The sequence below is a fragment of the Eleutherodactylus coqui genome, chromosome 1 (assembly GCF_035609145.1).
Source record: "Eleutherodactylus coqui strain aEleCoq1 chromosome 1, aEleCoq1.hap1, whole genome shotgun sequence".
In the NCBI taxonomy this organism is placed as follows: Eukaryota; Metazoa; Chordata; class Amphibia; order Anura; family Eleutherodactylidae; genus Eleutherodactylus; species Eleutherodactylus coqui.
Window position 1 is genome coordinate 45682302 of NC_089837.1, and position 14043 is coordinate 45696344.

Here is a 14043-nt window from a genome sequence, read left to right on the forward strand (position 1 = left end):
GATTGTGTTACACTATATCTGCTGGTGATATGTTATAGTTGGGGAGTTGGATTGTATGTTGTGTCATGCTATATCCAGCTGTGATGTGACGCAGTGTAGCAGTTGTGTACGGTGTGGCGCTGTATCTCGCAGTGTGATGATGCTGTGAGGAAGTTGTGGATTGTGTTACACTGTATCTGCTGGTGATATGTTATAGTTGGGGAGTTGGATTGTATGTTGTGTCATGCTATATCCGGCTGTGATGTGACGCAGTGTAGCAGTTGTGTATGGTGTGGCGCTGTATCTCGCAGTGTGATGATGCTGTGAGGAAGTTGTGGATTGTGTTACACTGTATCTCGCGGTGATATGTTATAGTTGGGGAGTTGGATTGTATGTTGTGTCATGCTATATCTGGTTGTGATGTGACGCAGTGTGGCAGTTGTGTACGGTGTGGCGCTGTATCTCGCAGTGTGATGATGCTGTGAGGAAGTTGTGGATTGTGTTACACTGTATCTGCTGGTGATGAGATCCTCCTCCTCCTCCTCGCTCACTTCTTATAAACACACCCTGTTTGTGATCTGCTTCTGGCTGAACATTCAGCCCCGCTGCTGAGCCCAATCTGACAGCCCCAGGAGGCTCAGCCCGGACTCTGTTGGTACCGCGGGAAGGTATTGTACCCCTTCTCTCTCACTCTATTCATCTCCATGTCGGCGTCTTATTGTTATTCTCCTCCATTTCCTTGATACTTGAGTTGCATCTGACCGAGGAAGCATCCGCTCCAAGACACTTGTTGTGTTCACTCCAGTGTTGTGCATTTGTTACAGTGTGTGCTTGCTGCTGCAGAACATCTTTGACAAGTCATTGATTTGATGATCAAATGATGCGCACAAAACTCACTTTAAGATGTTCTGTGGCAGCTGTGGTCCAGCCGTTCCTGTGTGAGTTGTAACAACGCTTTTGCATCATTCTCTGTGTTGTTTTGGGGGAAATCAAGCACTAAAAGGTTAATTTCCAAAGTCATTTGTATAAAGCTGTCCTCTAGCCAGAAATCCGGGGCCTTGGCATCTGACTGTGGGGGAGGTTTCTCTTTTTGGGGTTCACTTTACCTGCAGTATCAGTGTCGGAAATAAGTTGTCAAAGTCCATCCTGTTTCCTGCTCAGCGTCAGTAAGGTGCTAGACAGTCAATAAGACATTGCTGTAATGTCATATATGATATGGGGAGGGAGGTGGGGGGGGGTTTGGTGACCCCAACTCCCACACCCCTACTGAGATGAGGTCTAGTGGGCTTATAGCTCGCAGTCATGGTGCCTACAACTCAACTTTCCTCTTAGGGTGTATTTACATGGGCAAGTTTCACAAGCAGTTTTGTTGTATTGCGAGATGCAGGGAAATCGCTTGCGGAAAGAACCCGTAGTTATCAATGGGTTAATCTACATGAGCAGTTTTTCCCTTGCTCCGAGTGCAAGAACGAAAATTCGCTGCCTGTCCTATTCTAGGGCGATCTTTTCAGGAATGGCTCGTTATTTCGTACGGGAGCCGATAAAAATATTACATTTCCCTCGCATGTGAATACGATTTTTTGTGCGAGTGCGATGTGTGTTTTTTTTCAGTTTTTACTATTAAAACATGAACTTTTCACGCGCATGAAGCGATGCGATCCGTTTTTCTCACAAAACACACCGCAATCTCAGAACAAAAACACAGGCTTACTAGTACAATATCAGCGCTGTTCTCAGATCAATGGCGCACTTGGCTGTGTGCAGGGACTGGCAAGTTTTAGACTGGGGGGCCAGGACATAGCACTGGAGCAACAGCTCACTCTTAGGTTGGGTCCACATGGGGCCGACTTCCAGCGGAATTTTCGCAGTGGGCATTCTGCCGCAGATCACCCCGCAGGATGCCCGCCTCCAAACCATTTAGTGCGGGTTCCATCACGAATTCCTGGAATTGGTATGTGTGGTGGGGTTTGCCGTGTGCATCCAGCAGTTACATGCGTTTGTAAAAATGACGTGGTTTTAAATGCGGCATTTTGGAACAGCGTTTTAAACATGTTTGACAGCGTTTTAACACACCTCATCATTGCAATGGGTGATGGGGTGCAATGCACTAAAATAGAACAGACAGCGTTTGATTAGTGCGACGCTAGAAACGCCGTGCTAAAACGCTCGCCAGAGAAACCCCATTGAAATCAGTGGAGGCTCAGTACAGCTGTAAAAGCACCTTGTGAGAGTGGCCTAAATCTGTTTATTAATTTAACATAAATAAAGTACCAGATGCAACCACAGTACATAAATACAGCACCAGAACCAAGCTTAATATGTAAAGCACCAGAACTGAGCTTAGTAAATAAATATAGCACTCAAACCAAGCTTAATATGTAAATACAGCACCAGAACTAAACATAGTACATAAATACAGCACCAGAACCAAGCTTAATATGTAAATACAGCACCAGAACTAAACTTAGTACATACATACAGCACCAGAACCAAGCTTAATATGTAAATACAGCACTAGAACTAAACTTAGTACATAAATACAGCACCAGAACCAAGCTTAATATGTAAATACAGCACCAGAACTAAACATAGTACATAAATACAGCACCAGAACCAAGCTTAATATGTAAATACAGCACTAGAACTAAACTTAGTACATAAATACAGCACCACAACCAAGCTTAATATGTAAATACAGCACCAGAACTAAACATAGTACATAAATACAGCACCACAACCAAGCTTAATATGTAAATACAGCACCAGAGCTAAACATAGTACATAAATACAGCACCACAACCAAGCTTAATATGTAAATACAGCACCAGAACTAAACTTAGTACATAAATACAGCACCACAACCAAGCTTAATATGTAAATACAGCACCAGAACTAAACATAGTACATAAGTACAGCACCACAACCAAGCTTAATACCTAAAGCACCAGAATTGAGTTTAGTAGATAAATAGAACTCAAACCAAGCTCGGTACATAAATATAGCACCAGAACTATAATCATACCATAAATACAGCACCAAAACCAAGCTCACAGCATAAATACGGCACCAGGCATGAGCTCATAAAATATGGCAACAGAACCAAGAACTGTATTCCTTTTCTATATGGCCAGTTTCAGGTGAGCGTATAATGGACACAGTTTTGCACTCAGTGTTGGGACACTCGTCCATGTTACAAATGTATTTGTAATAAACTTATGTGAGACTCCCTTAAAGGGAATGTCAGAGCTATTTTTTTGTTCGTGCTTCCAATGGCAAAACATAATAAAAGATCTTCTTCTCATTCTCCTGGCTCCCCGTCTATCCGGCGCCGCACCTCCAAACTCCACGCTGGGTCTCTTTACTATCTGCAGTCGCTGCCGGTGAATAGGACGTCACAGTCTGCGGCAGTCAATCACGGACCCCAGCACTTGAACGCTGAGGTCTGTGATTGGTTGCAGCAGTCTGTGAAGTCCCGATTATAGGCCGACTGCCATCTGTAATCACAGTGTCACAGGAAAGAACGGCGGCTGCGGTGCTGGAGCCGCAGGGACCTAGGACAAGTGAGTAGAAGATCGTTTATTATGTTTGATCATTGGGAGCATGGATTTAAAAAGTAACTCTGACATCCCCTTTAAGGGTGACTACCCACTACAGTTTTTTTTCACTGCGAAATTAGCAGCGTTTTTTTCTGCAGGGGTCTATGAGACTTGTAATGGTAAAATCGCGGTCGCGCAAAATCACGATTTTGCGGTAAATTGCGATTTTGCGCGATCGCGATTTTAACATTACAAGTCCCATAGACCCCTGCAGAGAAAAAAATGCTGCGAGTTTCGCAGGGAAAAAAAACGCCAGTGGGTGGGCGCCCTTAGGGTGCCTTCACATGTAGCAGATTTGATCCATATTTTCTACAGCAGCAAATCTGCATCAAAATCTGTTCCAATTTTTTTCTCCATCGATGGGGCAGTGTGAGGGCTTGCTTTAAGCGGGGTGAGCTGCTCTTTTTATTAGTACCATTTTGATCGTTACAGTACAATTGCATCCTGTGATCACAGGTGACGTTCTCACTTACGTCATTCAGTTTCTCGTTTTTTCAACTTCTGTCCCAGACCACCCTGACGATTTCTCCCAGCCACAACTTGTCTCGGAAGAATGACACAACTTACAGTCACTATGCAGAACATTGGGCTCAGCGGTTCAAAACATTTGCTGAGGGACACGCCCGGGGCACATGCCCCCCTGCCCAGGCCACCCTTCCCCTGCCCGTGTGAATGCACCCTTAGGGCTTATTCCGACGTGCGTATATCAGCCGGGTTTTCACGCCCTGCCGATATACGCTGTCTCTCTCTGCAAGGGGAGGAGGGAGCATTGAAGATGTATCCTACCACCATATGATTTCATGCCATCTATTGCTCCCTTTTATCAGCCATTACAGTCTGGAGAGAAGTTGACCGTAGTGATCTTCAATGGAATGAATCCGGAAAGCTCCCAGCCCCCATGATTACTACTTTATCTCTCCAGCACTGAAAACCTCCAGAGACCTTTCTATACAGTGATGTGCGAGACAATATACCATCGTCTTATAATAGTGCAGCAGCGTTATAAGGTTTAATATCAGATAGAAGAGAAGGGTCTTTTACTTACTGCAGACTTGTTTTGCCTCCTGGTTTGCTCTCATTGCATTCTACAGGTGAGTGCAATATTGGGCAATGAGAAAATGACCGATTTCATTCTGTGTGTGCGCTTTACATCAGTAGTTGCATTTTTAATGTGTGAGTGTCATCCATTTTTCACAAACGTCAGACAAGAAGGAAAGCGGCTGAACTGATGTCATTTACAATTCCCATTGAAGTCGAATGAGAGAAAAAAACCGGTTGGCCAGAAAGGGTATCGTTTCTCCTTAGTGAGAACATCTAGAAGGTGCCAGGAGACTTAGAAAGGTCATGCATGCTCCTCTGGGAAATATATGCAAATGGAAGATGGAGCAATGCCTCTACAGCACCACCTATTGGAAGGCAGCATTCCTGCAGGTCATTGTCAGATATTTTAACAAGCCTTGTAACAATGACTGGGACTATTAGCCAAAGCCAGAAGGAAAAGACAACCTTGTACAGACAGGCTGTTTCCTGTTTTTTGCCCCTCGTTGGTGTGCAGCACTGTCTTTGCTGTGTGAGAAGCCTACCATGTGGGTCGGGAAGGGTATATTTTCTTCTTAGGCTGAGCACCTAGAAGGTGTGAGACATAAGGCCAGGCATGGGTCTGAGTTCTAACTTTCTGTCAGTTTCAAACTTGGACAGAAATCGGACGTTAGAATTGCCCATGTGAATAGGCCCTTAGCTATGACTGTGGACATTTCTAAGGACCTTTTTAGGTCAGAAACGCTTTCTTTTGTCCTTCGAGAGAAAGCTGCTCCAAAACTCGCAGCTGCGGTTTTCCAGCGGAATTCTCGAGGATTTTCGGTGCGACCAATCCGCGAGAATTCAGCTAGATATTCGTCCCGTGTGAACCCGGCCTAACAGGGTATTTTTTTTTATATCAAACACAATTGTATAATCATACCTCTCAAAATTGTACTTGTGGAGTCATGTGTACATAGATTATTTATCCTGTATTAGGCCCCATGCCCACGGCTGTGTCAGACTCCGCCAGCAGAATAACGCAGCGGAACCCGACACGGCGCCCCCCAAAGACCCCATACTCACTTCGCCAGATCCTGTAAATACATCCCGTATTATACTCCAGAGCTGCACTCACTATTCTGCTGGTGGAGTCACTGTGCACATACATTACTTATCCTGTACTGCTCCTGAGTTACATCCTGTATTATACTCCAGAGCTGCACTCACTATTCTGTTGGTGGAGTCACTGTGTACATACATTACTGATCCTGAGTTATATCCTGTATTATACTCCAGAGCTGCACTCACTATTCTGCTGGTGGAGTCATTGTGTACATACATTACTTATCCTGTACTGATCCTGAGTTACATCCTGTAGATCTTTTATTATAAAAGTATGAAACATAACAATAAAAGCAAACTGTAACAATAGTAAATAATAATAATACAACCGTATACAGAGATAAGGCCCTTCACCCAGAGTCCATGGTCCACAAACAAAAGAAACCCCATGTCTGGACTCCCCTCCCCCCTGCCGCACACTCGCACACACACTCGAAACAAAACACAATATACCTAAAAGAAGAGCATCCAGCTATCCAGAAGAGAAAACTAAAACTAAAGCTACAGGTCCAGCCGTACCGCACTGAAACCCCATCATAAACAAAATTAGGCAATAACGTAAACATAACATATATATATACCAATAATTAACTAAATATGAAAATAAAGACCAAGCCAACCGGCATACAAAAATAACTAAAGAAATAGTTTTTCAAAAAATTTTTTTTTTTTTTTTTTTTTGGGTCCCCAGTGCAGCTCGGGGGCCATGCCTGCTCCATCAGTCCGTGCCCAGAGTTCTAAAGTTCAGGACGTGCCAAGCCACACCAGGGTTTTTGTTTTTTTTTAATATATATAAACTGTACAACACTCTGCCTGCCGCAGCCTGGGGGCCATGCCCGCTCCACCAGTCCGTGCCCAGAGTTCAATGTTCGGGACGTGCCAGGCTACGGCTCAAGGCGTGAAACCACTCCCCCCCAACCCCCCACCCAACCTAACTACCACCCAGAACGTGAATATATACATATAAAACATACAATAACCAATATACATGACATACACGATATATATTAACATAACCCGAAAGCCTAAGGTCGGCTCACCTGCAGCCCTACTTCACTCCATCTTGCCCAAATCAAAACAAAAAGCTTTATGGTGCACTCACAGCCCCCCACCGGGATTGGAGGTGATAAGCCGGGCACAGACATCACAATGTACTATCCCTTGCATTTTCTCCCTATTCTTTCCCTAATTTGCCCTAGACTGTCCTTAGTCTGCCCCTCAGTCTGACCCTTCATGGAAACCTGTCCCTGCCCTATCCCTCCTCTCTCCCTATCCTGTCCCTATTCTCTCCCTACTCTGCCCCTAGAAAATTAAGAAAAACAAACTGTCCCTAACGAAATACAAGCCCTCTCCATAGGAGAGAAGCTTTAGATGTGCCCAGCCTCTCATACTCCAAAGAACGCGCCTTCACCAGGTCACCCAGGATGTTCCTACATACCGTATCCACGGGGAGGACTTTCAGCTCCGTCGAGATTAAACACCGTGCACTCCAGATGTGGAACCTGACCGCTAGGCTAACTAGAAATAAAGTGCAGCGGTCCCTGCCACCAAGGCCTCTGAACGCTCCATAAGCCCACTCCGCATAGGAGAGGTGTGCCAGCTGAGGCCAGCCTATGGAGACCCCTACCCGTTGGTATACCTCTGTATTAAAGGGGCACTGAAGCAGGAAATGCTCCATGCTTTCCAGCACGTCGCTGCACTCCTGACGGGGGCAACACCTGTCAATCAGAGGCCTGCTCTTCAAGTTACCCCTTACATACAGTCTCCCGTGAAAGCAGCGCCAAGCCAAGTCCCAAAACTTCAAGGGGACCCGGGTTGAATTCAGTAAACGTAACCCTCCCTCCAGGTCCCGACTTGGGCAGTCCTTGAGCGCCAGGGGCTTCTGGAAATGGGTCAACAGGACTCTTTCGTCGAGGAGCCTCCTCGTCAGAGTCCTGATCTCCCACATCCCCAGACCCCACCGGCGTATCACCTTCAGAACCAAGGTAGCGTAAGCCGGGAGATGTCCGTGCTGCGTGCGAAGGTCCTTCACTCGCCCTCCTGTCTCCCATTCCTGGAAGAAGGGCCGAAACCATCCCCTGCAGGAGTAGACCCACGGAGGAGCCCTCTCTTGCCAGAGGTTGCCTATGTTGATCTTAAAAAAAGTGTTTACAAGAAACACCACGGGGTTGACCATAGACAACCCCCCTAGTCTCCTCGTGCGGTATGTAACATCTCTCCTGATCAGGTTCAACCTATTCCCCCACAACATTAGGAAGAACAGGTTGTAGACCCGAGTCCAGAGAGGTTCTGGCAAAATGCATACGCTGCCCAGGTAGATGAATAACGGGAGCAGGTATGTTTTGATCAGGCTAATTCTTTCCCGAAGGGTCAAAGACCAACCCTTCCACTGATTTACCTTGTGAGTTGCACCATCCAGCCTGTCCACCCAATTTTGCATGGGGTAATCCCCCTGGCCGAATTTGATGCCAAGTACTTTTGCTGAAGTTTGGGGCACCGGAAGGGTGTCCGGGAGATCAAACGTAGGATCCCCCCTTCCTAACCAGAGACTTTCACACTTATCCGAGTTGACCATAGACCCGGAAGCTTCCGAGTAGCGGTCCACCTCCGACACCACAAACTCCGCCTCCTCTCTCGAGGACACGAAGAGCGTGACATCATCGGCGTATGCCACTGCCCTCAGGGTAGCCTCCGGCACCGCCCGGTCCATCCCGACCCCTGCTATAGGTCCACAATCAACCCTCCTAAGGAAGGGATCTATCGCAAACGCATACAACAGGGGGCTTAGAGGACAGCCCTGACGGACGCCGGACCCCACCTCAAAAGGGCGGCCGGGCCAACCGTTCACCAGCGGGAAAGTCTCAGCCCCTGCATACAATGTTCGCAGCCAATCAACAAACCCCACTGGCAGGCCGTATCTCAGAAGGACGGACCAGAGGTACTCGTGATTAACCCGATCAAACGCTTTGGCCTGATCCAAGGACAGCAGGTACCCCTCCCAGTGACCAGCCCTACCCTGCTCCACTGCCTCCCGGACACCGAGAACAGCGCTAAAGGTGCTACGGCCTGGAACAGAGCAATGCTGCGCCCCCGAGAGGAGCCGGGGTGCAAACTTGACCAGCCGATTAAACAGCACTTTTGCCAGAACCTTCCTGTCCGTATTGAGAAGCGCTATGGGACGCCAGTTCTCAATACGGCTCGAGTCTTTACCTTTTGACAGAATGATCAAGGCCGACCTCCTCATTGACTTTGGCAGAGTGCCCGAGGAAAGACACTCATTTAATACCTCCGTCAAGAGGGGACTCAAGAGGTCCCTGAAGGTCTTATAATACTCGGATGTTAATCCATCCGGACCTGGCGACTTTTTGGGCCGGAGCCCATCAATCGCCAGTCTAACTTCCTCTTCTCTGATCTCTTCTGTCAAAACGCCAAGAGAGGTGTCTACCCCTGGCCCAGGGACAGCTTCAGCCAGGAAAGCCGACATCCCTTCCGAATCTAGATCCCTCTTTCCCAAGAGTTGCGAGTAGTAGGATCTGACGACCTCCAGAATCCCTGATCTGGATCGATTCAGGGACCCCGTACTGTCAATCAGTCCAGTGACCACTTTACTATTCACTGACATCCTACAGTTTCTGTAAGGGTCGGGCGAGCGGTACTTCCCGAAATCCCTCTCAAAAACCAAGGATGCGTGTCTGTCATACTGGCACGTCTTGAGTAAAGATTTCACTCTGGAGATCTCCTCGCGGCTACCTCCAGTCGAAACGAGATGTTCGAGTTTCCTCCTCAGGCCGTTGTACAGGCGGTACCTGTCCAGGCATCTGAGGTTGGAGAGCTCACGGAAGAACCTCGCCGCCCTCCTCTTGAACATCTCCCACCACTCTGACTTACTGCTACAGAGATCCAGTAATGGTACCTGGCTCTGCAGAAAATCCTCAAAGGACTGTCTTATCTCTGCTTCCTCCAGGAGTGATGAATTCAGTCTCCACAAACCTCTACCCATCCGGGGGGTCTCTGCAACATTCAGAGAAAACAATATTAGACAGTGATCGGAGAATTCCACCTCAACAACGGACACTGGTGAAGAGATGGCTTCCTCCTTCAAATAAAACCTGTCTATTCTAGACCTGCTCTGACCCCTATAAAAGGTGAACCCCTCGTGGCCTGGGGTGTGCCGGATGTGGACATCCACCAGGCGAGCCTCGCTAGCTATGCTATTAAGTGCGACGCTGTCAAAAGTCAACCGCCTGTCTCCAGAGCCTCCCCTATCGCGGGCTCTTGTGACTGCATTAAAGTCACCTCCAAAGACAACTTGGCGGCTGGTAAAAAGGTAGGGCTTGATCCTCATAAAGAGACTCTTCCTGTCCTTTTTTGACTGGGGACCGTAGATGTTTACAAGTCTCAATTCTTGTCCCTTCATGAGGACATCTAAGATCAGGCACCTTCCCATTTCTAATTCAATAACTCGTCGGCATTCGACCGCTGCGGTAAAAAGGACCGCCACTCCGCTATACGGCTCGGCCGCAAGAGACCAGTAGGAAGGGCCTGACCTCCACTCCCTTTTTGCCTTATGTATGGCTGCCAAATCGGACAGCCTGGTCTCCTGCAAGAATAAAATGTCGGCTTCAACGCGGCCGAGAAAATCAAAGGCCGCAAATCTAGCCGTATCCGACTTAATGCTGGCAACGTTAATTGATGCCAGAGTCAGCGGAGTGGGTGCCGCCATCATGAGTGATTAAATTAGATGGCTTTCTTCCTCACACCCGCTTCTTCGGGGTCAGAGGAAAGCCCCTTGCTTCTTTTTTTGGACACAGATGTGTCCATAGCAGGGGATCCCCCGACCCCATCGTCCTTGTTTCCAGGCTCCAGAGTAGCCCCCTCCCCGGAAGGAACTATGCCTCCACGAGTAGGAGACTCAGCACCCCCTGTTGACCCTTTCTTTGCCCCAGGCACCTTGCCCTTCGCTTCCCCCTCAGAGGAGGAAGAGATGTCTTGAAGGGCCCGGTACCTGTTGGAGAGTCCAACTGGAGGCGAGCTGGCTTCTCCTTCCAGTACTTTGCCAGGGGTGGGAGAAGATCTTGAATCCCCCCTTCGCTTTCTCCTAGTGGCACCTAGCTTACGCCGTTTCTCTAACCACCTCTTTCCTTCCCCATCCACACTCTCATAGTGGGAGGAATCTGAAGAGTTGGTATTTCTCTCCTCCCTCTGGATCCTCCTGTCCTCTTCATCCACTTTGCTGTCCCTCAAGGCCTCAGCCGCACAATTTGCTTCAGGAACAGGGGCCACCATTGACCCACCTGCTGTGGTCGCTCATGTCAGCTCCCTGCTCCGTCTGCGTTTGTCCTGACGCCTCTGCTCAGCAGGCGTCTTTTGCCGGTTCTTCCCTGGCTCCTGAGCTCCTCCACCTCTGCTAGTCCCCTCACCCCCGGAGGCCGCACCATGGCCCCCATCCGTAGGGGCTGACACCGCATTGGCAAAGGAGCGTGGACAGCGACTGAATGGGTGACCGAGATCACCACACAGGTTACACCTAATCTCCGCACAGGAGGCGGCTAGATGACCCAGACCCCCACACAGAGCGCACTTCAAGGTCTTACAAGCGGCGCTCAAGTGTGAGGGGTCGCCGCACCTGTGGCAGAGCTTCGGCTGCCCCTGGTAAAAGGCCAGGATACGATCCCTGCCGAGGAAGGCTGCAGATGGAATGTGTGCCACTGAGTTACCTGAACGCTTCAGCTTGACCATAAACATCCAGGCCCCGGACCATATGCCGTGCTCATCCCTGTTCTTTCTGGGCATGTCTGTCACCTCTCCGTATCGACCGAGCCACGTCATTATATCAAAACAAGAAAGTGACTCGTTACGAGTCAAAACGGTCACCTTCTTGACTTCGTTCTGGCGAGACACCACCTGGACGGCAAAGTCTCGCCAGCCGGGCTCGCTTTTCATCAGCTCGTAATTCCCCCAGAAGAGTTCTAGACCCTCTGGGCGAACGAAGCTGATGTCAAACTCAGACGTGCCGAAGGGATGGATTAGGGCAAAGATGTCAACCGCCCTAAAGCCCATCTTCAGTAGAAGCTCCACTACCCTCGCCCTCGGGGGGCATGTATCATTGCCCCTCCAACGAAGACGGACCACATTCCTACGACCTGCATCCTGCCCGGGTGTTGGTAGGGACCATACGGTCTCCCCCCTTTGCTCTCGGAAGGCTCCTAAGCCGTGTCTCTCTGTCCAAAGAGATAGGTTCACCTCTCTTCCTCCAACTGTGATTGAACTCTCCCCCTTCCGTAGAGCCCCCAGGAGGCGCTGTTGCAATACGCCCTCTCTAGAGCCTGGAGACAAGGAGGACCCTTCCCCTCCAGCGGCGACACTGGCATAACTCCTACCAGCTGTCGTCGCCGCCGGAGGGGCGACTGGAACCTGTGATGTGCCCTGACTATCCCCAGAACCTGTGCCTATATTTACAGTAGGTTCCCCTGTGCTGAGAACAGTAGCTTCAGCCCGTACCTCCGAGTGCGTCGGAGCATCAGACTCGCGGGCTGCACCAGACACATCCACACCTTTCATACCAAGACCTTTCATTCCAAGACCCTCTGGACCGGACTTGGGGTTAGAAGCAGCTTTTTTATTTTGGGCCTTGGTAGACCTGGGGGGTGGCACTGCTGCCCCATCTTGCGCAGCTGCAACCACCGTAATGACCCCCCCATGGTCAGCACTCTGCATTCCGGCAGTATTAACATTTTTATTTTTGCTTTTTCCTTTACATTTGCCAGCAGCCTCCACATCACTGGGTGCCTGGGACCTAGACTGGGACCTAGACTGAGGGACCCCTGTAGACCGACCTGTCGCACGGGGGACCCCCGATCCCGCAGCACCCTCCGCATCACTGGCCTTACTGGCGCTGGCAGTTCCGCCACTGCCAAACTCTTTTGCCACCTTGCCTTGTCCTGTGCTGGCCGCCCTGCTGGCTGTTTCTGTCACTGCACTAACTGAAACAGGGACAGGGGACCTGGCCAGTTTAACTCCTTTATCCCTGTTCCCATGTTCAAAACCCACTGCAGAGTCAGAAACCGGGGTTCTCAGGGTGGGGGTGCCCTGATCCGACTTTGCAGCCAAACCAGCGCCCCCCGTCACATACACAAATTTCTCCTGCACCAAATTCTTTTTTTTTCCTTTTTTCGCCTTGATTTTCACTTCCTCCTCTGGTAAATCATCACCAAACTTAAGGCTGCTCATATTAGGGGGGGATTCCAACAGCCTTATCTGCTGCATTATTAAAGCGCCCCCATCGCTTTTATCTTCTTCTGGATCAGAATCCCCGGAGGTTAGAGGCAGCGCAACCTGCTCCGGCCGGAGGCTGCTGGTGGTTGTAGTGCCACTCTGGGTCTGCTCTCCTGAGCAGACAGGCTGCTCCCTCAGACTGTCCTGGTAGGTGTCCTCCTCAGAACAGTCACCACTGCTGTCTCCATCGCTGGAGTGATCAGCCTCCTTGTGACCGCTGTGTCCTGACGCCATCTTGGAGAACCTATCACTGTTTATTAATTTTTCCCTAAAGGGACCACTTTGCTCAAGAATCCTGTCCCTCTCCTCCTTGCACCTTTGTATGCAGTCTTTACAGTCCTGTATGGACTTGCTGATTGCATCTCTTTTTCCTTTAGCAGCGGTCTGGTCCTTCAGTGACCTGGCCGACCGCAGCTTCTCCTTCTGCAGGAGGATTTCTCTCCCCGCTCGCTCATAGTCTGCCATGCTGGTGGCCAGACGGGAGGCCAGCTCTACCACAGACTCCCCTTTCCGACGATCACTCCACTGTGGCTTACCTTCTTTGCTGAGCGTTTGGCTGCGAGTCTGACTGCGGGTCATCATCTCGCTTCCAGCGCTGTCAGATGCGGCTGCACCAACCTGCTGGGCCATGTCACTCCGCCTGCGACCCGGACCCTCTCTCTTCGCAGCTTTACTAGCTGCTCCGGCTTTCCTGGTTGTTGCTGCTGAAACCACGTATGCCGCCAGCGCCGCTGATGGTGTTGTCGCTGCCTTCTCAGCACTCCCCCCCCTCCGACCGAAGCCGGGGGGGGGGGGGGAATTGCGGGACTCCATAGAACAAGAAGCCCAGCTACGTGCTCTGATCCTGGGCTCCAAAACAGGCTTCCAGCTGGGACTGCAACCACACCCTGGTTCTCTGAGGAGCTCCAACAAACCACACCTTACTCCAGAGATGCACTCACTATTCTGCTGGTGGAGTCACTGTGTACATACAATACTTATCCTGTAGTGATGCTGAGTTACATCCTATATTATATTCCAGAGCTGCACTCACTACTCTGCTGGTGGAGTC

General features: G+C 49.6%; 1 protein-coding gene across 1 annotated transcript in view; it reads left to right on the forward strand.

Annotated features, from left to right (window-relative positions):
* Positions 1-557: 557 nt before the first annotated feature.
* The window catches only part of PAQR8 (progestin and adipoQ receptor family member 8), a 66214-nt gene continuing 52728 nt past the window's right edge, over positions 558-14043 (forward strand). Inside the window, exon 1 of the mRNA XM_066595222.1 lies at positions 558-647. The gene's annotated coding sequence lies outside the window, so the exon portion shown is untranslated. The remainder of the gene's footprint in view (positions 648-14043) is intronic.